This window comes from Loxodonta africana, chromosome 24, assembly GCF_030014295.1.
Source record: "Loxodonta africana isolate mLoxAfr1 chromosome 24, mLoxAfr1.hap2, whole genome shotgun sequence".
Classification (NCBI taxonomy): Eukaryota; Metazoa; Chordata; class Mammalia; order Proboscidea; family Elephantidae; genus Loxodonta; species Loxodonta africana.
In genome coordinates, this window is record NC_087365.1 from 13,837,242 (window position 1) to 13,862,844 (window position 25,603).

Here is a 25,603-nt window from a genome sequence, read left to right on the forward strand (position 1 = left end):
AGAAAACCAATAATATCAGATACCAGCACAACACAAGGTCACAAAACAGAACATCCTGATATCAACTCAAATAGGGAAATCACAAAAACAAATTAAGATTAATTAAAAAAAAAAAGCTCATAACAGGGAATCATTGAAGTCAATATGTAAAAGATCACAATAATCAAAAAGAGGGACTAAATACAGGCATAGAACCGCCATATGGAGAGTGATACAAGGCGATATAGAACAATACAAGTTAGGTTTTTACTTAGAAAAATAGGGGTAAATATTAAGGTAACCACAAAGAGGTATAACAACTCCATAGCTCAAGAAAAAAGCCAAGAAAAACGTAATGATTCAACTAACATAAAGTCAAACACTATGAAAATGAGCATCTCACAATTTAGTAAGAAAAACATCACAGCACAAAAAAGTATCTGGAAAAATGAAATTGTCAACAACACACATAAAAAGGCATCAAAATGACAACACTAAACACTTATTTATCTATAATTACGCTGAATGTAAATGGACTAAATGCACCAATAAAGAGACAGAGAGTCTCGGACTGGATAAAGAAACACGATCCGTCTATATGCTGCCTACAAGAGACACACCTTAGACTTAGAGACACAAACAAACTACAACTCAAAGGATGGAAAAAAATATATCAAGCAAACAATAAGCAAAAAAAAGCAGGAGTAGCAATATTGATTTCTGACAAAATAGACTTTAAAGTTAAATCCACCACAAAGGATAAAGAAGGACACTACATAATGATAAAAGGGACAATTGATCAGGAAGACGTAACCATATTAAATATTTATGCACCCAGTGACAGGGCTGCAAGATACATAAATCAAATTTTAACAGAACTGAAAAGTGAGATAGACACCTCCACAATTATAGTAGGAGACTTCAACACACCACTTTTGGAGAAGAACAGGACATCCAGTAAGAAGCTCGATAGAGACACGGAAGACCTAATTACAACAACCAACCAACTTGACCTCATTGACTTATACAGAACTCTCCACCCAACTGCTGCAAAGTATACTTTTTTTTCTAGCGCACATGGAACATTCTCTAGAATAGACCACAAATTAGGACATAAAACAAACCTTTGCAGAGTCCAAAACATCGAAATATTACAAAGCATCTTCTCAGACCACAAAGCAATAAAACTAGAAATCAATAACAGAAAAACTAGGGAAAAGAAATCAAATACTTGGAAAATGAACAATACCCTCCTGAAAAAAGACTGGGTTATAGAAGACATCAAGGAGGGAATAAGGAAATTCATAGAATGCAACCAGAATGAAAATACTTCCTATCAAAACCTCTGGGACACAGCAAAAGCAGTGCTCAGAGGCCAATTTATATCGATAGATGCACACATACAAAAAGAAGAAAGAGCCAAAATCAGAGAACTGTCCCTACAACTTGAACAAATAGAAAGTGAGCAACAAAAGAATCCATCAGGCACCAGAAGAAAACAAATAATAAAAATTAGAGCTGAACTAAATGAATTAGAGAACAGAAAAACAATTGAAAGAATTAACAAAGCCAAAAGCTGGTTCTTTGAAAAAGTTAACAAAATTGGTAAACCATTGGCTAGACTGACTAAAGAAATACAGGAAAGGAAACAAATAACCCGAATAAGAAACGAGAAGGGCCACATCACAACAGACCCAACTGAAATTAAAAGAATCATATCAGATTATTACAAAAAATTGTACTCTAACAAAATTTGCAAACCTAGAAGAAATGGATGAATTCCTGGAAAAACACTACCTACCTAAACTAACACATTCAGAAGTAGAACAACTAAATAGACCCATAACAAAAAAAGAGATTGAAACGGTAATCAAAAAACTCCCAAGAAAAAAAAAGCCCTGGCCCGGATGGCTTCACTGCAGAGTTCTACCAAACTTTCAGAGAAGACTTAACACCACTACTACTAAAGTTATTTCAAAGCATAGAAAATGACGGAATACTACCCAACTCATTCTATGAAGCCACCATCTCCCTGATACCAAAACCAGGTAAAGGCATTACAAAAAAAGAAAATTACAGACCTATATCCCTCATGAACATAGATGCAAAAATCCTCAAGAAAATTCTAGCCAATAGAATTCAACAACATATCAAAAAAATAATTCACCACGATCAAGTGGGATTTGTACCAGGTATGCAAGGCTGGTTTAATATCAGAAAAACCATTAATGTAATCCACCACATAAATAAAACAAAAGACAAAAACCACATGATCTTATCAATTGATGCAGAAAAGGCATTTGACAAAGTCCAACACCCATTTATGATAAAAACTCTCACCAAAATAGGAATTGAAGGAAAATTCCTCAACATAATAAAGGGCATCTATGCAAAGCCAACAGCCAACATCACTGTAAATGGAAAGAACCTGAAAGCATTTCCCTTGAGAACGGGAACCAGACAAGGATGCCCTTTATCACTGCTCTTATTCAACATTGTGCTAGAAGTCCTAGCCAGGGCAATTAGGCTAGACAAAGAAATAAAGGGCATCTGGATTGGCAAGGAGGAAGTAAAATTATCTCTATTTGCAGATGACATGATCTTAGACACAGAAAACCCTAAGGAATCCTCCAGAAAACTACTGAAACTAATAGAAGAGTTTGGCAGAGTCTCAGGTTATAAGATAAACATACAAAAATCACTTGGATTCCTCTACATCAACAAAAAGAACATCGAAGAGGAAATAACCAAATCAATACCATTCACAGTAGCCCCCAAGAAGATAAAATACTTAGGAATAAATCTTACCAAGGATGTAAAAGACCTATACAAAGAAAACTACAAAGCTCTACTACAAGAAATTCAAAAGGGCATACTTAAGTGGAAAAACATACCTTGCTCATGGACAGGAAGACTTAACATAGTAAAAATGTCTATTCTACCAAAAGCCATCTATACATACAATGCACTTCCGATCCAAATTCCAATGTCATTTTTTAAGGAGATAGAGAAACAAATCACCAACTTCATACGGAAGGGAAAGAAGCCCCGGATAAGCAAAGCATTACTGAAAAAGAAGAAGAAAGTGGGAGGCCTCACTCTACCTGATTTCAGAACCTATTATACAGCCACAGTAGTCAAAACAGCCTGGTATTGATACAACAACAGGCACATAGACCAATGGAACAGAATTGAGAACCCAGATATAAATCCATCCACATATGAGCAGCTGATATTTGACAAAGGCCCAGTGTCAGTTAACTGGGGAAAAGACAGTCTTTTTAACAAATGATGCTGGCATAACTGGATATCCATTTGCAAAAAAATGAAACAGGACCCATACCTCACGCCAAGCACAAAAAGTAACTCTAAGTGGATCAAAGACCTAAACATAAAGACTAAAACGATAAAGATCATGGAAGAAAAAATAGAGACAACCTTAGGAGCCCTAATACAAGGCATAAACAGAATACAATACATTACCAAAAATGACGAAGAGAAACCAGATAACTGGGAGCTCCTAAAAATCAAACACCTATGCTCATCTAAAGACTTCACCAAAAGAGTAAAAAGACCACCTACAGACTGGGAAAGAATTTTCAGCTATGACATCTCAGACCAGCGCCTGATCTCTAAAATCTATATAATTCTGTCAAAACTCAACCACAAAAAGACAAACAACCCAACCAAGAAATGGGCAAAGGATATGAACACACACTTCACTAAAAAAGATATTCAGGCAGCCAACAGATACATGAGAAAATGCTCTCGATCAGTAGCCATTAGAGAAATGCAAATTAAAACTACAATGAGATTCCATCTCACTCCAACAAGGCTGGCATTAATCCAAAAAACACAAAATAATAAATGTTGGAGAGGCTGCGGAGAGATTGGAACTCTTATACACTGCTGGTGGGAATGTCAAATGGTACAACCACTTTGGAAATCTATCTGGCGTTATCCTAAACAGTTAGAAATAGAACTACCATACAACCCAGAAATCCCACTCCTCGGAATATACTCTAGAGAAATAAGAGCCTTCACACAAACAGATATATGCACACCCATGTTTATTGCAGCTTTGTTTACAATAGCAAAAAGCTGGAAGCAACCAAGGTGTCCATCAATGGATAAATGGGTAAATAAATTGTGGTATATTCACATAATGGAATACTACGCATCGATAAAGAACAGTGACGAATCTGTGAAACATTTCATAACATGGAGGAACCTGGAAGGCATTATGGTGAGCGAAATCAGTCAGAGGCAAAAGAACAAATATTGTATAAGACCACTATTATAAGATCTTGAGAAATAGTACAAACTGAGAAGAACACACACTTTTGTGGTTACGAGGGGGGGAGGGAGGGAGGGAGGGAGAGGGTTTTTTACTGATTAGTTAGTAGATAAGAACTGCTTTAGGTGAAGGGAAGGACAACACTCAGTACATGGAAGGTCAGCTCAATTGGACTGGACCAAAAGCAAAGAAGTTCCTGGGATAAAATGAATGCTTCAAAGGACAGCGGAGCAAGGGCGGGGGTTTGGGAACCATGGTTTAAGGGGACTTCTAAGTCAATTGGCAAAATAATTCTATTGTGAAAACATTCTGCATCCCACTTTGAAATGTGGTATCTGGGGTCTTAAATGCTAACAAGCGGCTATCTAAGATACATCAGTTGGTCTCAACCCACCTGGAGCAAAGGAGAATGAAGAACACCAAGGTCACACAACAACTAAGAGTCCAAGAGACAGAAAGGGCCACATGAACCAGAGACCTACATCATCCTGAGACCAGAAGAACTAGTTGGTGCCCGGCCACAATCGATGACTGCCCTGACAGGGAGCACAATAGAGAACCCCTGAGGGAGCAGGAGATCTGTGGGATGCAGACCCCAAATTCTCATAAAAAGACCAGACTTAATGGTCTGACTGAGACTAGAGGAATCCCAGCGATCATGGTCCCCAAACCTTCTGTTGGCACAGGACAGGAACCATCCCCGAAGACAACTCATCAGACATGAAAGGGACTGGATAGTGGGTAGGAGAGAGATGCTGATGAAGAGTGAGCTAATTATATTAGGTGGACACTTGAGACTGTGTTGGCATCTCCTGTCTGGAGGGGGAATGGGAGGATAGAGAGAGTTGGAAGGTGGCAAAATTGTCACGAAAGGAGAGACTGGAAGGGCTGACTCATTAGGGGGAGAGCAAGTGGGAGTAAGGAGTTAGAAGTATATAAACTTATATGTGACAGACTGACTTGATTTGTAAACGTTCACTTGAAGCTCAATAAAAGTTAATTAAAAAAAAAGATAATCTTGCTGGATACACAAGTATGTATCAAGAGTTATTTTATATAAGCACTTTTGAGAACTTCTACTGTCAGTCTGCTTCAGTGTGAGAAACATGCTGTCAATCTGTCTGTCATTTCCTTATAGGCCATCTGCCTTTTTTTCTTTGGCTTCTGTTAAGTTTCTCTTTGTCGAGTGTCTCAGTGTAAATTTGTTTTTATTTATCTGCTTGGGATACATTACATTTTCTGAATCTAATAATTTATGCTTTTCAATAATTCTGGAAAAGACTTAGCCATTAGATCTTTGGATGTTAGTTCCCTTCCCTACCTCCATTTTTCTTTTTGATGTACTTTGTAATCTTGATCAGTCATATGTTAGATATTGTTTTATCGTCCATGATTCTTAATACCTCTTTTATTTTGTTTTCTATTTTCTAATCTTTCTTTGCTATACTCTGGCTAATGTTTTCAAATCTATTTTTCAAGTAAGTTATTCTTTCTTCAATTGTGTTTGATATACTCATCCATTATTATTATTATTATTTTGCTTTCAATGAATATGTGTATATAATTTAAAGAAGTTCTATTTTATTCTTTGCAAAAATCTACCTGGTCTATTGTTATTTGCTTTTTTATATTACCTTCTAATTTTAAAACACTAAATCTACTTATTTCTCATTCTGTGTCTGATAATTTCAAATTCTAGACCATTTGGGGGTCTAATTCCTTCTTTCTTTTTCTGCTTTGTTTCAGCTTTGCCAGTCTATGATTTTTTTCCCCTCAATTAGTCGATTTTTATATTATGAGCTTATATCTATCTGAACTGTAAGAATCCTTGGGGAAGCTTACCTTCAAGAAGCATTTACAATTGCTTCTGTCAGAAACTGGGGGGTATTTTCCAAACTGGAACACTTTTGTTTCTGTGCTAAGGATTTGAACCACGAACATGCGTCAGTGCACCCTACAGTTACAAACTCTCAGGGCAGACTCTTAGTTTTAGTATTAAATTTCTTCTCCATTTGGAGCTGAGATATTTCTGTGTTGTCTCTCTTTGCTAGCAGGTGGATTTGTTCTCAGTCCATCCTTTCACCAAGGATATAGTCCTCTTAGGACCCATCTTTAAGCAGGGTCTCAAATTCAACTGTACCCTTTGGAAGCTCAAGTTTTAGTCTTTTATTTTCTTCAGTGATTACTAATCTTCAAAATCCCTTGAAGACAACCTAAGCCTGAACTTTTAGGTAGCAGTCCTCTTTCTGTTCTTTCACCTTTTTTTTTTTTTTTTTTAGAATTTTGGGGTCTCCTTTACTTTCTTGAAAACTCAGCAATTCATTTAAAGGCAGCAACACATCTACTGTTATCGGGCATCCTCTTATTTTCCCATCTAGGACTTTTCAAAATATCTAGTACCTCATACTCTTATAAGTGGTAATCTGTATCGTAACTCATTTATTTTCTTCTTAAAATGGTTTCTAATTAGCCTTGTTAAGCCATTTTGAATATCATAAAACAACTATATCAATAGATTGGTTTTCAGCTTTTGAATGCTGCATTTGTTTCAACCCACATTAGGTATTAAATTTCAACATACAGTGAGAGAACAAGGGGATACTGATTGGTTTAAAGTCAGGAAAGGTGTGCATCAAGGTTGTATTCTTTCACCTTACCTATTCAATCTGTATGCTAAGCAAATAATTCAAGAAGCTGAACTATATGAAGAACAATGGGCATCAGGACTGGAGGAAGACTCATTAACAACCTCCACTGTGCAGATTACACAGCCTTGCTTGCTGAAAGTGAAAAGGAAGATCAAAGACCACAGCCTTTGGTATGGATTGCGCCTCAACATTAAAGAAAACAAAAATCCTCACACCTAGACCAATGAGCAACATCATGATAAACAGAGAAAAGATTGAAGTTGTCAAGGATTTCATTTTACTTGGATCCACAATCAACATCCATGGAAGCAGCAGTCAAGAAATCAAAAGACACATTGCACTGGGTAAATCTGCTGCAAAGGATCTCTTTAAAGTGTTGAAGAGCAAAGATGGCACCTTGAAAACTAAGGTGTGCCTGACCCAAGCCATGGTATTTTCAATTGCATCATACGCATGTGAAAGCTGGACGATGAATAAGGAAGACTGAAGAAGAATTGACGCCTTTGAATTGTGGTGTTGGCGAAGAATATTGAATATACCATGGACTCCCAAAACAATGAACAAAGCTGTCTTATCTTTCAAAGTACAACCATAATGCTTCTTAGAAGCAAGGATGGCAAGACTGCGTCTTACATACTTCAGACATGTTGTCAGGAGGGAACAGCCCCTGGAGAGGGACATCATGCTTGGCAAAGTACAGGGTGAGCGGAAAAAAGGAAGACCCTCAACAAGGTGGACTGGTACAGTGGCTGCAACAGTGACCTCAAGCATAACAACGATTGTAAGGATGGCACAGGATCAGGTAGTGTTTCGTTCTGTTGTGCACAGGGTTGCTATGAGTCGGAACTGACTCGACGGCACTTAACAACGACAACAACAGAAGTGAGAGATAAACCTAATAAAATATTTTATCTTAATTTTGACTTTGATTTTTCTGAATGTTGAAAGATTGATTCTATGCTCTCTTGGAACATTGATGAAGAATCTCTTCATCTCAGCATCTAAGTAGAAATAAGTATAGCTGACAAGTTCCAAAGACAAAATTTCTAAACTAAAAAACAAAAAACAATGAATTTTCTTATTCTTACTAAATATACCCTGGTCTACTGAGAGAAGAAAATGTAAATCAGTGTGAGAATGCAGCTGTACCAAGATCCAGATGGTGGTTTTAAGAGAAAATAATAATTTACTGGACCCTCATCTATGCCAAGCCATATGCTTGTTACAGCTTTTTTTATGTTTACTAATAGCCCATTTAAAATTGGCAATATGTCTGGAATATTCTGAGATTCCTTGGCCTAAGCGCAGAGGGAGCAGATGAAGATGCCTTTCTGTGTAAGTGTAGTGGTGTTAATATGATTTAAGTTAAGTCCATTTGATATCATGACAAAAAACCTGTAAGGAATTCATTTACTGAGCATGTACTATGTGCCATTAACTGTGCTAACCATTTTTTAGATATATTTAATTTAGTTTATCCTACAACCCAGTGATGATGAATTGTTAGTCCCGTTTTACACATGTAGAAACTGAGATTCTAAGAGCTTAACTGACATGTCGAGTTCACATGGCAAAGAAGTGGCAAAACCAAGATTTTAAGTAGAGTCGTCTTATCAAAGCTTCTGCTCACACTTTATTACATCTTCTTCAGTTAAGTAGCGGTGTGTGTGTGTGTGTGTGTGTTCCTTTAAACAATCCACTCTCACATCAATTCAGATATGTTGACTTCTTGGAAAAATTCTGTCTCTTTGGTAAGGAAAATAGGAAAAATACAAAAAAAAAAAAAGATTCTGAGCACATGGGACTTTATATGTGCAGATCAAATTAAAGAGAGATAATTTGGTAATTTTTTTCTAAAATTGTTACAGATCATAAATTAATAATTTTTTCAGGAAAATATAGATCCAATTTGAAATACATGTAGAAAATTACTGTCAGATCTAGGGATATAATGGTTAATCAGTTATTCTATTGATTCTTTCTCCTCAACTAGACAAAAGGTCTTGGGGCGGCAGGATAGGGAGGATGAGATGGGATCGGGTCTATTTTTTCCTGCTTATGTCTGCCCTAGAGTAGCAGCTTGTTAATTTTTTGAATAAATAAATGATTCACAGATATGACACTAAATGAGGTCCTGTAGGATAATAGGATAAAAGGAAGAATACGATCAGTAGTTCTTTAGAACACATGTATTTCTCTATTATAACCTCCAAATAAGCCAAACTTGGAAAACTGCCTGGTCCTACAACAAAGTGGTTTTAAGATGCTCTTAATGGGCTCATTAGCCTTAAACTGCCATTTCCAGATGATTTGGTCAGATGCTCCATTGCCTTCTAAAGATATAGCCAGAAAGGCTTCAGGCCTAGACAGATTGGGTATGGTAACTACACCCCTTTCAGGATTACGGAGCTAAAGGCAAAAAATCTGAACATCTAATGCACTTGGACTTATAAAATCCCTAATTTTTTTCACACTTCAATTCTAAAAATCTTCCACCATTCCATGATGAATAAATTTTAGGAAGAGAAGTAATAAACTATTGATTCCGTAATAATCATTCTGGGATCACCATTTGGGAGTCAATAAATCTCCCTTTGAGGTTATCTCCAGCTTGGAAGTATGAAATGATTATTAGTTACTTAAGAGTAACTTGTAAACAGTAGACAAGGTTAAGCAGGATATTTCACCCTACTCCTAGAAATTGGAGTCAAGCTATATTCTGACTCTCCCATCCAAAACAACCAACAAAATATCTTACTAATTTGACCACCATAATCACTCAAAGTTAAAAGGCTTTCTGGCTCATTTCTATACCCCTTTCTTGAACCCATGGAGTCCCTGGGTGGTGAGAACAATTAAGCTCTGAGCTACTACCTGAAAGGTTGGCTCTTCAAACCCACCCAATGGCACCTCAGAAGAAAGGTGTGGCAATCTGCTTTCAAATCTGAAATACATGGGGTTGCCATGAGCTAGAATCAACTCAACAGCAACTGGTTTGGAGTTTTTTTTTTTTTTTTTCTTCAAACCCCAGCCACAATAACAGAAGAGATTTCTTCAGGTAGTGGGCAGTTGGAAGTGGTTAAAGGGCATGAGAACAGTGTCAAGGCCATGAGGAAATGGCCACTTTGCAGAATCCTCCCAACAAAGACCAAGTCTAGCCATAGTAGCCTTAACTGGGAATAAATAAACCTAAATTCCTTTCATTGGTAGTTCATCAAAATGCCCTAGTTGCTTGATGTAACTTGATGAGCTAGAAACTGTATAATTAATTACATTGGGTGCTGATTTCCTTTAACAACTAGGTTGGGTGTCCTGCTAGCATGATGCCTGGATAGGATTAACCGAATGACCTCTATGAATCATCAACCTTCCCATGCTAAATAATTACTACAAAAAGACACTTAGGTTGGTCACATTGGCCAGCAGGTGACACGTTGCAGTTTTCAATTTAACACAGCTGAGATGCCAGAATTTCTATAATATTATCAGAAGAGGTTGTTAGTGGGCTTGCTTTAAGGTTGCTCTTGTATAGCAATCACTTAGTCTAACTTAAAACAAAACAAAACCCATTGACTGTCAAGTCCATTATTGAGGGCTGGCAAAAGGGTGACAGAAATGCTGAGTTGGGGAGTGGGAGCTACATACTTTCTCAGCTCTTGTTTGGGACCATTACTGTCTCAAGACCTTTTAAATGGAAAAAAACTTTCAATGATCCATTGTACTAAAAACTGAACTAATTTCAAATGTTCAAGACTGATGGATTGCTATTGAGAGAAGAAAATTTAATTAAAATTAAGGCTCTAATGGGTAATGAAATACATGCCTGTAGATTTCTGCTTATGCTTAATAGGTGTGTTAAAATTATTATTAAGTTTTTTTTTTTCTTCCTCTAAGTCAAAAATCTGAAACTCTGCAGTGGCTTTCATTACTCTAAGAATAAAGGCCCTAGCCCTGAGCTTAGCTGAGAGGATCCTGTACGATAATGTCTACCTGACCTTGTTTCTGTTCTCGTTTCACAGCATTGCCTTCTTACTCTCTGCCCTTCAGGCACACTGGCCTCCTTTCCATTCCTTGAATGAACCCCTCTATTACTCATGTTCCTCCCATTGTCAGGAATCCAGGTCTCTACCACCCTAAATCCTAATCATGCCCTCAACTCAGGTCAAATGTCATCTTCAAAGAAAAGATTTCTCTGATCATGAATACCTGCATCCACCCAATCTCTTACATGACACCTCTCTGATATTCTCACATAGATTGCTCTTAATTTCTTTAGCCTCTACCGTGGACAACAATTACATATTTATTATTTTGTCTTTCTCTGTTCACTACCTGTCTCCCTTTTTCCTCCCTACCAACCCCAGGTGAAAAGGCCCAAGTGAGCAGGACCCATGTCTGTTTTATCTTCTACCACACACTCAGTCCTTAGCACATAGTAGGTATTCAATAGTTATTTGGTGAATAAATGCGATTGCTGAATAGATTAGATATAGTCTAATATAAACTCACATTTATTCATTAGTAAATTGATGTCCAAAAAGGTTAAGTAATATTGTGGTCCACATTCACATAGATTGTTAAAGGCAGATTTAGATTTATAGAAATAGACAGGTGCTGACATTTCTATAGCACTTACTATACCCAGGCTCAGTTCTAAGCTCTTTATACATATTAACTCATTTAATGTTCACAAGATTTGGATAAGGCAAGTATTAGAACTTTTCCATTTCACAAATGAAGAAATTGAGTCAAAGAGCAGTTAAAGTGATTAGTTGTTAGCGGAAATAGGATTTCAATCTAGATAAGCTAGGTCTTACCCATGTAATCTACTGCCTCGTATATAGACAGACAAAAACAAATCCAAATATTTTGTGCCGATATTGAATGATAAGAGAATAGAGTGTAGACAGACTTACATAAAGACCTTTCATCAGTCCTGCAACTCAAACTTCCATACCTTTCTCTATACCCATTTCTGTCAATGGATTCATTAACATTTGAAACCTTCTCCTTCATACTGAATCACTAAGATAGTTCTGCCATTTCTCCTTCCAGAATCTCTCTTACATTTATCCTCTTTCACATTCTACTCCCAGCACCCAAGCTTGGGCGTTTCTCTTCTTACTGCTGTCCTGGACAATTGCAACAGCATCATAATGGTTTCCTTCTTCCCAACATTTTTCAACTGCCCGCATTCTACACACTTTGCCAAAACTTTGAAAGATGTTGCCTTTCTATCAGAGTGTAGTAGTTTAACATAATTTAAATTAGATCCTGTTGATATCATTACAAAAACTTGTGATTCATTTACTGAGCATGTACTAAACATTAGAGAGCTAAGAGCTCCTTAATTACCCCTAAAATAGGTCCAAATGTTAGCAGGGTATCTAATGACCCTCCAAGCCCTAGTCTCCGCTTACCTTTCTAAGGCATATCTTCCCTTCGTCTCTCATGCATCTTTCGTTCCTATCAAGCCATCAGGCTTCTTAGTCTCTGAAAACACTCTGAGCAGTTCTCCCTCCACTGCTTTGCTAATTTATTTCATTTTACTGAAATAACTTTCCTCTTCTAGTATTTTTCTGTACAAGAAAGTCAACTCAAATGTCCCAGGATCGAAGCTTTCCTAGATGCTTCAACTAGAGTTTAGCATCTTCCCTTCTGCTCTCCAACAGTACATTGCTTGTACTTTATTAGAGTAACACTGCATATTGTTATATTTTGTTTGTGTGTAGTATAAGATCCATTATGACAGAGGGGCTGGATTACTCAGTACCTTGCATGGCAGGAATAAAACTTATTCTCCCATAGCAATAAGTCAATTGGACTTTGTGAGAACAAGGACTGTCTTCTTCCATTTGATCTCTCCAAGAATAAAGCAGACCATATTTTCCTCTTTACTCCCCAACCCCCCAAAAAAGAAAAAAATTACAAAATAACCCTTAACTTAATCTTCTGTCAGATGAATATTTCAATCACTATACTTTTAAATTACCATCAGTCGCAATCGCTGTCTCTTCTAAAGCTCAAGATAAAAAAAAAATCCTAAGAACCTTGACTGAATTCTTACGTCTATAAAATTTCCAGAGATTCGTAAGTTTGACAAGACTGTGGCTACACACAAAAAGAGAAACATAAACCAGGGGATTGGAGGGTAGGTGGGATTTTCCCAAAAGTCATACTTTCACCATGTAATAAAACACACAGTTTTTAAAACAAGGCTTTTACCCTTTTTGTTGTCATAAAAAATAAGAAACAAAAGACAATACTGACTCCAGAAAATAATTTTTATTGTGTTCTATGATTATTAGGGTTTCAAACTTAACAAAATAATGTCTTATGCTTTGAATATGGTATTTAATCTCTTATATATACATATATTAAAAAAGAAAAGGAAATTTCCTTTTTAACTTTGTGGGTGGAAATAAAGTGCATTGCAGATAGCAGACGATGCATCTGGAGGAGAAAAATAAATTAGCACAAAAGAGAAATTCAAGGGGAAGAAGAATTTATGGTCAACATCTTCAAATTTCTTGCTGATAAATGTGAATTAAAATACAGTGCCTTGTCATTCTATATATACATGAGAGGTTCTAGCTCTTGAGTCACTTCATGTTACATTAATGTCTATTCTGTATTCTACTCAACAAATTAATAATCTTATTGTAGGTTTCAGAAATTACAGATTCACAGGTAAACACAGAAACCAGCAGCTGCCTTTTAAGGAAATGACTAATATTGCAGGAATTGAGTGTGAGATTTGTGTTTGCAAACAGATGACCAATGGCCAAGGATGTTTATTAAAGTGAACTTAACACAAATGTAAATTAAAGAAAATATCATTGACCTCCTAATCTCTCTATTTTCACCACCACATTTCTTCTGCTGAGGTAGAATGGAAAGATTTATACTTAAAAGACTGTATTTGAACTTTGCCTGCCTTTTACTAGATTTTGAGGTGCATGAAGAGAACATAGTCTTTCTGTGATCTCAATTTCTTCAGCTGTGAAATCAGACAATAAAAAGGTAACTATGACATTAAATTTTTCTGGGGATAAAATGAAAACCACATATGCAAAAGCAGTGCATAAGCTGTGCCAAGCTATATGAATGTTTATTACTACTAAAATTGATGTTATTATAATCATAATTATTGTTTTATTATCAGAATTTTTTTTAACAAGGAAGAAGCTGTTTGGAGCACTATGGAAAGGAAGGCTAGTCACGCATTTCAAAATCATATTCAAAAACAATTTGAAGTAATTTCCATAAAGGTGGACAATATCCACTATTTGATGTCACTGCCAATGGACCATAATGTGAATCAGTACAACGCGATTCTGGGAAAGCTTTGCTGCAGAACAGCCCCTGGCAAAGAACACAGAGGTTCTTATTCTACCCAACGTACTCATTTTCTTCTACCCAGCAGGAATAAGGATATGGGTCTTCATTTCTAACTTGTACATAAATAAGACATAGAAGTTTTGAAAAAAAAATCTCTTCCACCTATAACCTTAAGTGTCATTAGCTAGAGGTCCATTTAGATCAGGGTCAGTTAACTATGGCCCACAGCTCAAATCTGGCCCAGAACCTATTTTTTCAATAAAACTTTTGGACAACAGCTATGCCAATTAATAGATCTTTGACTGCTTTCGGTTATAACGGCACGGTTGGTAATTGCAACAAGGAGCATATGGTTCATAACATCTAAAATGTGTACTATATGGCCCTTTACAGAAACGGTTTGTGGACTTCAAATTTAGACTGACAAAAACTCTTGGGAATGTAAAATGAAAGACAGGAGATATCAACCCTCACACTTTAGTGAATTTTTTTTAATATAATTTATTTTATTGTTGTTGAGAATATACAGAGCAGAACATACACCAATTTAACAGTTTCTATAGGTTCCGTTCTTTGTGTTGTGCAACCATTCTCACCCTCCTTTTCTGAGTTGTTCCTCCCCACTAACATAAACTCCCTGCTCCCTAAGTTACCTGTCTAATCTTTTGAGTTGCTGTTGTCAGTTTGATCCCACATAAAATAGATTTAAAAGAGCACAGTGCTCAAGGCAGACATTCTTTACTAGTTAAGCTAAACCATTGTTTGGTTTTAAGAGGACCTCAGGGGATATTTTTGGTTTGAGATTTAAAGATTATGGCAATAGTTTTTGGGGGTTCATTCAGCCTCCATGACTCCAGAAAGTCTGAAGTCCATGAGAATTTGAAATTCTGTCCTGCATTTTCCCTCTTTTGATAAGGACCCTTCTATAGAATTCCTTGATCAAAATGTTCAGTAATGGTAGCTGGGCACCATCCAGTTCTTCCGGTCTCATGGCAAAGGAGGCAGTTGTTCATGGAGGCGATTAGCCACATATTCTCTTTATTCATCCTATTCCCTACTCACCTTCTTCCTCTGTTGTTCCCAAAACTTTGCAAGCAGTCATCCAAGGCACAATTGGTCTCTATCCACTTGGAGCACATTTTAATGAAATTTAATAGGAAAACAATCTTATGAAAGAAAGGTAAATTTTGATGGAGGTACAAAGGTAGGGAGAGGGATGATGGAAGGTCTGAGTGGACTACATGGGGTGGGAGGTGGAAGCACAATGAAGGGAGCTGGAGAACAACATAGGGCAAGTGGGCTTCTGAGGAGGATGGAAGGAAGATGCTAGAAAATGGTGGAAGTATGAGACGGCACTGAAGTCAAATTTAACTTCTCTGGCTCATGCCTTCCTTCTTTCTCCTAAACACGAAGTACAACTATCCTTTAACTCATTGTGCCTTTTCTTTGCTCTCTGAGACTTAAGACAAGAAAAGGTTCACCTGACTGGACAGCATCAGATAGTGACACATCCTGGAAAGTGAGAGACTGTCATAATCATGAACCCAAACTAGACCCATTGCCTTCAAGTTAATTCTCACTCATAGTGACCCTGAAGGAGAGAGCATCATAGGGTTTCCAAGGAGTGGCTGGTAGGTTTGAATTCCCAACTTTTGATTAGCAGCCAAATGCTTAATAGGAAACGTGAAATGTGTATGTTGGTCTTATGTCAGTCTTGGCCTCTCTGGAGACATTTCAGCCCATGTTTGCATAAATAAGACCAGCTGCCATCAGCACTTCAGTTTATTCCTTACTTTAAAGTCTTTCCTTTTTATTTTATAGGTTTCTCTTGATGTCCTTTTTGCTACTGCAGGTGAAGTCCTTTATTTATATTGTATAATTAGTAGTTACTGATTTTTTAAAATTTATCTTATAACTGGCCACTTAACTGAACATTCTGATTTTTGCTTATCATTTTTTTTTCTTGTTGATTCTTTTGGATATTCTAGTTAACCATTCCAAATAATGAGTTTTCCCTCTTTTAAACATTCAAAATTCACTTCTTTTTTCTTTTCTTGTCACTATTAGTTAAGTCACTATTTTAATTAAAAAAAAAAATGCCGTCACGTTGATTCTAACTCATAGCAACACTCTAGGACACAGTAGAACACCTCACAAGGTTTCCAAGGAATAACTAGTGGATTTGAACCACTAGTTAACAGTCATGGCACTTAACCACTGTGCTACTAGGGCTTCTGTTTTAATGGTACTGACTAAACTGGTCATATCTGTCTTATTAACAGTGCATCTATTATTTCATTACTATGAATAATATTTTCTATTATTCTTCTCAAGTTAATTTTTTTTTTTTTTCAATTCTACCCATGTCTTTTTGACCTTAGAAAACCTGGGTAAATTCTTGGAAGATGAATTTATTTTTAATTAATGAACACTAGTTACATTTTGGAAACCCTGGTGTTGTAGTTGTTAAGTGCTACAGCTGCTAACCAAGAGGTCGTCGGCAGTTCACCATCTGCCAGGTGCTCCTTGGAAGCTCTGTGGGGCAGTTCTACTCTGCCCTATAGGGTTGCAATGAGTTGGAATCGACTCGATGGCAGTGGGTTATTTTTTGTTACATTTAATTTTGTCACGTATCTAATTTACTATAGAGATTTTTAAAAAGTCACTTTGAGAATCTATCATTTTATTTTTTGTGTGCAGTGAAACGAAAAATTAGGGAGATTTGGGCACAAGAAAGTCAAGAAAGTGAAACAACTAATGGACCACATCTACCACAGCCTCCACTAGACTGAATCCAGTACAACTAGATGGTGCCTGGATACCACCACTAACTACTCTGACGGGGATCAAAATAGAGGGTCCCAGACAGAGCTGGAGAGAAATGTAGAACAAAATTCTAACTCAAACAGAAAGGCCAGACTTTCTGGCCTGACAGAGACTGGAGAAACCCTGAGAGTATGGCCCCCGGACACCCTTTCAGCTCAGTAATGAGGTCACTGATAAGGTTCACCTTTCATTCAAAGACTGGACAAAACAAGGATAAAGGAGGACATCAGCCCTGGGGCAGGGACTGGAAGGCAGGAGGGAACAGGAAAGCTGGTAATAGGGAACCCAGGTTTGATAAGGGAGAGTGTTGACGTGTCATGGAATTGTTAACCAATGTCATAGAACAATGCATGTACTAACTGTTTGATGAGAAACTAGTTTGTTCCATAAACCTACATCTAAAGCTCAATAAAAAATAAAAGTCCACTGTCTACAAAAAAAAAAAAAGTGGAAAAGCATTTAGGATTCTTAATTTATTGGTCATCTTTTCCATAGCTTTTTTGTCTACAAACTATATTTTTATCAGCACTTGCTTGACATGATACAGTGTTCAGTTTTCACTTGTTAGATTTTATTCTGATCTTAAGACACAGGATGAAAAAAATGACCCATATTGATTTCCAGTTGTAAGACTTCTTTCCTCTAGTTGTAGACTAAAAATGATTTGATTGTTTTCCTTTGACAAAAATGAGCAAAAATACCTGAAACTGAGTTAAAAGCTAAAATAAAGTCAAAGAATCTACAATAGACTGGATTAAGATTGCCAAACACTGCAGCCTCCTCCTTCGTTCCACATTCCATGAGTTGCTAAAAATTATAATATACTTTTGAAGACATTAATTCATGGTTATACTGGAAAATAAAAGCAGGCAATCTTAGATTATTAGAATTATGAGGTGTTTCTGAAGATATTAGCTATGTGAGTTTGGATTGGAGGAGAAAATCATAAACCCCAATGAGTATAAGAGGATTGCTGCAAAAGGTGGTTTGGTTTTGGGGTGCAGAGACTGAGAAGAATTGTAGCTACTGGACAGCTGACAGAGTGATTGTCTGGGGGAAGCACTTAAGAAACAGCTACGTGGTACAACATAAAAAGACTAACAGCAACCTAACTGTCCTTAATGAGACAATATGTAACTTTACCTATTTGAATTTCTTAAAATGAGAATGTATCCCTATATTAATTATACCATATAGAAAGAAGAAAAGTAAGAAAATTGAGTTTGTAGAGGTGGCTATACTAATATATTTGACAACTGTCTTTGTGAGAAAGTATGTAGAATAGTCCCTAGTTTTGAGACTATACTGGAGGGTCTGTGCTTATAACACTATTATGTCAGTAGAACCATTGGAGGCCAATCTGTTCTAAAGAGAAAGCTGATGGGGGGAAAAAAAGTGTTGTTTTTTTTTTTTTTTGGATTCTCTAAAGTCATTGATGACCTCAATCAAAGTAAAGCGGAGAGTTGAGTGATGAACTGGTAGAATTTTGTTTTGTCTCATAGCCAACCTGTGGAATAAAGGACAAGGCACTTTTACTATAGAAAGTGGTTTCCCAACCCTGAACTCCTCTTGCCTAATACTTCACATTCCTGTTGTCACCTCCTTAGTCACATCTCAAATTTAAGGCAGGAAATAAGGAGAGGCAAATCTGCAAGGGTATCAGGGTTACAACTTGGACTTCACTTGCCTGTGTGTGTACCATTATCATTCAAGGTTACCTAAGCAGCAAATCTACCCACACTTCACCACCTGGGGATGAGGAAATGCATTATTCAGTACCCACAGGCCACTATGTCTGACTCAGAGTCTACTAGCTTTTTGTTGGTTACTCACAGAAGCAAAACAACAAGCACTGCAAAATTAAAACTAAGACACACTAAAAGTCAATGAAAAGCCACAGGATCATTATTTTCTTTTTTCTTTTGCTATTTCCTGACTTAAACTGAGGTATCTAACCCTGGATATTAATATGGAATTTTTTTTTTATGGAATACCACCACATATGTCTAATTTTATTGTTACTTTTTTCATTCATTTAGTCATTCAACAATGTCAAGAACTATTTTAGGCATTGTGGATTCACGGTGATTTCAACACTGTATTCAGGGAGCTCCTAGCCTAAAGGGAAGAGAGACATGATTGGCAGAGGCCGAATGTCCTGGGCATTATGGAACCCCGGAGGAGGAGTACCTAACTCACCCAAGGTCAGTAGGAAGAATCAATTATATGTTCTGGAAGAAGGTGACTTTGAATCAGACAATGTGTTAGGGATACTCCAAGTCTGTGGCTCTGCTTGAGTATAAAGAACAAGAGAAAACCTGAGAGATGAGGCTGGAGAGGAGGGAGGGCCAGGTTACAGCAGGCTGCATGTGAGACTGCAACCCAAAGCCTATGGGAGTCTGAACATTTTTCCATGGGGGACCAACATGATCAAGCTCATTAACAAGTAATATCATCAGGCAACATGAATTAATTACCTACTGTGAATTTAGGACTGTACCATACACATTAATAATAATAATTACCATTTTTGAGAACTTAAAAATTCCCCTCCACTCTAAGTAAGGTGGGGATTATTATTACCCTTATTTTTAAATGTCTTTAAAATGGAAGAAACAGAAGAACAGAAAATTTTACCAACCATTATCTGAACCCAGGGAGTCTGGATATAGGTCTTAGACTTTTCACCACTGTATCATCTTGATTCACTGATAATCATTCACTTTAAGATTTCTAGGAACAAGAAAATCTTTCCTGTCTAAGAAGTTCTTGTACTTTTCAGAGTGGCATAGCTTACCCTAGCTTCAAAGCTAGACGATGTATGAGACAAGATTGCACAAAGTAGTTTGAGAGGTTTCATTTTAGGGGTTGGCAGAACTTTCCTGCCCACGTCAGTCTCTCTCCAGTCACTGGTAATTCTGTGAAAAGTATCCTGACTATAGGCTTACTAGCCACGGCTCTAGTTGGAAGTGAGAAAGGAGACTGAGCTGCAGAGAAGAAGCTTTCAACAGTGTGGCAGGGGCCATCTTGCTTTTCTCCATGTTCTAAGGATATGTTCTCTGAGCTGTGGAAATGCTGCTTGTAGAAAACTCTGAACTCTCCAGGGGAAAATAAGACTCTTCCAAGTCTGGGGTAAAAGGAAGGTCAAAAGGAAGAGGCAAGTTATTTGTAGTAAAGTAGGGGATGTTTTATTGAGCCTCAGTGAAGTCAGAGAACTGTTAGCTAAAATGGCTTGGAAAATATGCATCCTCAAATGAAAAGGATTCCATTACAATTCTGGTAATCCATATTGCACACATTAAGAGTAAATCCTTTTAACTTTTTAGTAAATTATAATATAATTACAGAAAAGAGTCCATAAGTGTACAGTTATATGAAGTTTCACAAACTGAACCCTCTCTTGTAAGCAGCACTCAGATCAAGAAACAGCACATGGCCCTCAGCACCCCAGATTCCCCCACCCCCATTGGAACAACCATCCAGACATCCTGACTTCTGGCTGCATTGATAAATTTTCTGTCTTAAAGCTTTACATAATAGGAATCATTTTATATCTGGCTTTATTCGCTCAACATTTTGATAGTGAGATAGTCCATATTGTCGTGTGTAACATCTGTTTATTCTTATTGTTGTGTGGTATTCTTTTGTAAGTTTATACTACACGTCATTTACCTAGTTATAGTAATTTTTATAAGATTTGCCATTGTGTAGACCCAATTCCAGATTACTCAGAGAGAGGCAATGACTGGGTTTATGCCCCCATGGGGTATGACTTTCACGACATTGTTTCAGCCTTTTTGTTATATAAAAAAAAGAACAAGAAAAAGAAAACAGTTTCGAGGAGTAAAAGGGAAAAAAAAATTGCATAAAGAGATTGCTAGATACTGGTTCAATGATAGACACACAGACCAATTGAATAGAATTGAGAACTCAGAAATAAATCTATCCATTTATGGACAACTGATTTTCAGTAAAGGTCAAAGAAATAGTCTGTTTAATAAATGGCGCTGGTAAAACTGAAAATCTACTTGCATAAAAATGAAACAGGACACATTCTTCACACCATACACAAAACCTAACTCAAAATGGATCAAAGACCTAAATGTTAAAGCCACTGGGGAAAACAAATAAATAAATAAAACAAGGATAAAACTATAGTACCTATTTTTTTTTTTTTTAAATAGGCTAACAAATACAACTAAAAATACATGAATAGCAGAAGACAAATTTGATTACTGGGACCTCATAAAAACTAAACACTTACCTTTATCAAAAGTAAAAAGACAACCTACAGACCAGGAAAAAATCCTCAGGAACTACATATCCGATAAGGCTCTAGTCTCTAAAATACGGCAAAAACTTTAACAACAAAAAGGCAACCCAATTGAAAAAATGGGCAAAGGACATGAACAGATACTTCACCAGAGAAGACATTCAAGCAGCCAACAAACACAAGAAAAGATGCCCATGATCATTAGCCATTAGAGAGATGCAAATCAAAACAATAATGAGATACCATCTTATCCCTGCTAAAATGGCATTAATGTAAAAAAAAAAAAAAAAGATAGCAACAAATGTTGGCAAGGATGTGGGAGATTGGAACCCTTATCCATTGCCAGTGGGACTATAAAATGATACAACCAGTATGGAAAATGGTATGGTGCTTCCTCAAAAAACTAGAAATAAAACTACCTTATAATCCAGCAATCCCACCTCCAAGTATATACCCTGGAGACCTAATAGAGTGAAACAAACAGACATATGCAAACCTATGTTCATTGCAGTATTACTTACAATAGCAAAAAAATGGAAACAACCTAAGTGCCATTCAACAGATGAATCGATAAGCAAAATGTGGTAAATACATACAATGGAACATTATGTAACCATAAAAAAATAATGATGAATCTGAGAAAAATATTGTAACATGGATGGATCTGGAGGACATAATGCTAAGTGAAATAAATCAATCACATAAGGACAAATATTATACGATTTCACTCTTGAAAGAAGACAAGAGTGGATATACATACAGAGACCAATGCTCATTTGGGGTTACCAGGGATAGGGGGTGGAAATCACAGTCTAGATTATAGATACTTGTTATTTATGGTGATGGGAAAGGTAGCACGGAATGTGTATGTAATGAGTACAGCTCGACCGAAGTAAATGATGCCACGAAGAAGCACACGAGAAAAGGATGTTTGTGCTAAAGTATATGGCATACATAATGGCATACATAATTTGGCAACATCAACAATAACCAAAAAACAAGAGTATGGTCACATATGTAGGTATATAGTCATACATGTGTACAGATGAGTACATATGTGTGCACAGACAGAAGGGCCTATAAGTATGTGTAAGTAAAGATACTTGTGTGCACGCATATATATTCATAAAGGACACAGTTAGAGAAACTTTTCAGCCATGACAAAACACTTTGTGAGAATGGTTTTCTGTGTTTGAAGGCTTAGAACTTCAGTCTCATGGGAAAACTCAGCTAACTGGCTTCACAAAGATTATGTTCTGCATCCTAGTGAGGTGAATAACATCTGGGGTCTTAAAAGCTTGTGAGCAGCCTTCTAAGGTACAACTATTGGCCTCTAAGGTACAACGACTGGTCTCTACTTGTTAGGAGAAAGGAAAGAAGGAAACCAAAGTCTCAGAGAAGAAACTAGTCTACAAGGTTAATAGCCTCCATGAGCGATGGCCCCATCTACCCTGGAACAAGAACTACTATTTTTTTTGCAAATAATGTGCCCATGAATATAATGTGCACAGCACAAAAATAATGCACAAGGGGGTTATCCGGTTGGCAAAAAAACATATAACATGATAATTATTTGCATGAAAATATGGTAGATGGTGCCCGGCTACCACTACTGACCGTTCTGATCAGGGCCATAATAGGTGGACCCTGATAAAATGGGAGAAAAACATGTAATAGAAATCAAATCCAAAAAAAAATTAGACCTATAGAATCAGTTGAGACTAGAGACTTCCTGAGACTACTGCCCCTGAGATACTCTTTAAAACTTGAACTGAAACTATCCCCTGAGGTCACCTTTTAGTGAAATGACAAAGTGGCACACAAAATAAAGGATATCGTACGTGCATATGGTGCTCCATTAAAAAAAAAAAAAAACTATATGAGACCAAAAGGCCAACAACTATCGTAAAGCAAAGATGAGAAGATAAGGGAGCAGGGAAACTGGAGTACCGAAAATGGAACAAGCAGAACACAAAGAGAATGTTGACAAGTTGTAAAGAATGTAACTAATGTCACTGAAAAATATGTGTAAAAATTGTCAGATGGGAACCCAATTTACTGTGCAAACTTTCACCAAAAAAAAAAAAAAACTCTTAAAAATGAGATTGCCAGTGACACAGAAAAGGCATTCAATAAAGTCCAAGACCCATTCCTGATAAAAACTCTCAACAAGATATGCAGTAAATGGAAATTAATTTCTCAGTATAATAAAGGGCATCTACACAAAACCAACAGCCAACATCATTCTTAATGGAGAGAGGCTGAAAACGTTCCCCTCGAGTACAAGAACAAGACAAAAATGCCCTTTATCACCACTCCTATTTAACATTGTACTGGAAAGCCTAGTTAAAGCAATAAGGCAAGTAAAAGAAATAAAGGGCATCCAAATCGGTAAGGAAGAAGTAAAACTGTTCCTATTTGTGAATGATATACTATACATAGAAAACCCAAAAGACTCATGAGAAAACTACTGGAACTAATGGAAAGATTAAGCAAAGTTGCAAGAAACAAGATAAACATATAAAAATCAATTGAAATTCCTATACACCAATAAAGAGAATGATGAAAAGGAAATCAGGAAAACAATACCATTTATAATAGCCCCTAAAAAAGTAAAATAATTAGGAATAAATCTAACAAGGAATGTGAAAGACGTATACAAAGAAAACTATAAAACACTACTGCAAGAAAACAAAAGAGGCCCACATAAATGGAAAAACATATCATGCTCATGGATAGGTAGACCCAACATTGTGAAAATGTCAATTATACTCAAAGCAATCTACAAATACAATGCAATCCTGATGCAAATACCAACAACATTCTTTATAGAGATGGAAAAACTAATCATTAACATTATATGGAAAGGGAAGAGGACCCTGATAAGTGAAGCACTATTGAAGAAGACGAATAAAGTAGGAGGACTCACACTATCTGACCTCAGAACCTACTACACAGCTATGGTAGTCAAAACATCCTGGTACTGGTACAACAGACATATTGACAAATGGAACAGAATTGAGAACCCAGATGTAAACCTATCCACCTAGAGTCACCTGATTTTTAACAAAGGCCCAAAGTCCATCAAATGGGGAAAAGACAGTCTTTTTAACAAATGGTGCTGGCAAAACTGGATTTCATTTGCAAAAAAATGAAACAGGACTCATACATCACACCATACACAAAAACTAATTCAAAATGGATCAAAGACCTAAATATAAAACCAAAAACTATAAAGATCATGGAAGAAAAAATAGGGTCAATGCTTGAGGCCTTAATACATGGCATTAATAGGATACAAACATCAACTAACAATACACACCAGAAGACAAGCAAGATAATTGGATTCTTCTAAATATTAAACACTTATGCTCATCAAAACGCTTCAACAAAAGAATAAAAAGAGAACCTACAGACAGGGGGAAAAAAATTGGCTATGACATATCCAACAAAGGTCTAATCTCTAAAATTGATAGGAAAATCTAACACGTCTACCACAAAAAGACAAATAATCCAATTAAAAAGTAGGCAAAGGATATGAACAGACACTTCACCGAAGAAACATTCAGGCAGCTAACAGAAACATGAAAAAATGCTCAGAATCACAAGCCATTAGAGAAATGCAACTCACAACCACAATGAGATACCAACTGTCCCTGACAATACTGGCAAAAAAAAAAAAATGTTGACGAGGCTACAGGGAGGTTGGAACTCTTATGTGCTGCTGGTGTGAATGCAAAATGGTACAACCATTCTGGGAAATGATATGGAGATTCCTTAAAAAGCTAGAAATAGAAATACCATATGATCCAGCAGTCCTACTCCTAGGAATATACCCTAGAGAAATAAGAGCTGTCACACAAATAGACATATGCACACCCATGTTGATTGCAGCATTATTCACAATAGCAAAAAATGGAAACCACCTAAGTGCTCATCAACAGATGAATGGAATACTATGCAGCCATAAAGAACAATGATGAATCTGCAAAACATCTCACAACATGGATGAATTTGGAGGGCATTTTGCTGAGTGAAATAAGTCAATCACAAAAGTACAAATATTCTATGAGACCACTATTATAAAAACTCATGAAAAGGTTTACACACAAAAAAGAACCAATCTTTCAGAGTTATAAGGTAGGGGAGGGGTGAGAAGGGGAAAACACTAAATAGACAATAGAAAAGCAGTAACTTTGGTGAAGGGTAATACAGTACACAATACGGGGGAAGCCAGCA